A 2,003-nucleotide genomic window follows, 5' to 3' on the forward strand; every position below is an offset into this window, starting at 1 on the left:
TCCTGTAAATTGATCTGTTTTAATTATAGCTCAAAGGAATTATCAGGGAAACTCCTGGAACCATAGAAATTAGTCAAAAAAGATTGAGATGTCCCACCAAACGTTTTAGTTTTAAGAAGATATGGTTCATATTTGCAGCCTCCTTTGAACAAGGAGCCCCAGGTGCTGGTGGTATAATGAGGGGATACTTTACAATATCGGGGCATGTGGTCTCCAAATGAGACAGACTCTAGCCTCTTCTGCCTTTTATATACATCATTTTGCCACCAGCTGGAATTTGCTTTAGTTTCTGGCTTTTCTGTTGACCTGATTAGCTTAACTTAGTATTTAAATTTTATTTATTTATTCATTACTTGCTTCTGCCAATTTCCCCAAAGGATTTCAGGTGAGCTTAACTGGAAGGGGCTTCAGAGAACCCTCGGCGTTTTTCCTGTTTGTAATTCACAAATCATTGACGCCTCTGCATAGGCTGGCCTTATCAGGCCTCTCAAATTTTGCATTTTATACATGGTATTTGTATTATTTATCCTGAGATGTTTCCTCTGCATATCTACTTGCAGTTTTGATGTTTCATCTGGACTCTCGGATGTACATGTTCCATTATTTGTGTGAATGCTCTCGCTTGTCTGCTACCAGTGGGCGTGGTGGTGCGGGAGGAGGCGGAGTCCACGGAGGCTGAGGCGCCCGGGGGCGGAAGCAGCAGCGGGATGCCAGGAAAGCACTAGAGCCAGTGAGTGCGTGGCTGAGTCAGTTTACCCGCAGGAAGCAGGGGCCTACCCGAGAGGAGCCGGGTCTCTGCACCAGCTAGCAGCCCCTCCCGGTCCCCGGACTCAGAGGCAGCTCTGTTGTGAGGATGCGGGGAAGCGAGTGTCTCGCCCCAGCCATGGAGGGCGTGGACGTGCACCTGGACCCCGAGCGGATGCGGAGGTTCAGCTGCCTAGCACCACGGACGAGGACGTGCTCCTCTCTGAGTTCCACGAGTTGCTTGGCTTCCAGCTCCACTGGGCCGGCTGCACCCTCTTCCTGGCCATGACCAACGGGCACTTACTAGCAGCAGTTGGCACCTGTTATGACTTCGAGAGGCCAAACATCAGTGTGCCTTCCATGTCCTTTGTTGAAGATGTCACCATAGCAGAAGGGGAGTTGATACCTCCTGATACTCAGTTTATAAAAACATGGCGGATGCAAACTTCTGGGGCAGAGGCCTGGCCTCTAGGGGCTTGTGTTCAGTGTCAGGGGTGACCAATTTGGACATGTGCACGTGGGGATGGTGAGATCGCTAGAGCCCCGAGAGATGCAGGTGTCAGGGTCCAGGTGTGCAGCCCCGGCACAGCAGGAATGTAGCAGGACAGTGGCGGATGTGCACGGCCACAAGACGCCAGCATGGAGATGTCATCGTGGTCATTCTCGGTGTGCAGGTGGGTGGACTTTGAGGAGTCACGCAGCAGCTGTCATCTTTTGAAACGGAGTGTGACTCACAGCCCCATCGCAAGGTAGAAGGAAACTTCAACCCCTTTGCCTCCCCCAAAGAACCTAAAATCAGGTGAAAACAGTTTAAAAGACCCTGGGGATGCTGGTTCGACTCCATAAGTAAAAACATAATGGGCTCCTGCTTCTGACCAAACCGAGCAAGATGAGAATAGATCCTCCCAGAACTCTGTACATCTGTCCCCCAGCAGTCACACAAACAGCTTATCAGTAAGGTAGGTGCCCTCGGGGAAGACGGGGAGGAGTAGGTGGGGGGCCTTGGGATTTGTGATACTCCATGGCAAACCTAGAAGCCTAGAATGTTCTTTAAGACTGCTTAGCTGTCCTGCCAGTGCAAGGGCGCAAGTACCTATGCCCCGACCCCCATCTCCAGGTCCTGTGGATATTACTCCACCCACGTTTGTCATTTGCTGCTGCCTCTCTGCTCTGGTTTGGGTTGTTGAAAGAACAAAGTTCTTTACCTTTAGTGTTAAAAAAAAAAAAAAAGTCAAAATATCACCAGTTATTCTTCCAGT

The 2,003-nt window shown here is 50.2% G+C and overlaps 1 pseudogene; it reads left to right on the forward strand.

The window, feature by feature from the left end:
- The first annotated feature begins 883 nt into the window (after positions 1-883).
- On the forward strand, positions 884-1,707 carry LOC130851909 (protein ILRUN-like; annotated as a pseudogene).
- The last annotated feature ends 296 nt before the right edge of the window (positions 1,708-2,003 follow it).

This window comes from Hippopotamus amphibius, chromosome 4 (genome assembly GCF_030028045.1).
Source record: "Hippopotamus amphibius kiboko isolate mHipAmp2 chromosome 4, mHipAmp2.hap2, whole genome shotgun sequence".
NCBI classification, from domain to species: Eukaryota; Metazoa; Chordata; class Mammalia; order Artiodactyla; family Hippopotamidae; genus Hippopotamus; species Hippopotamus amphibius.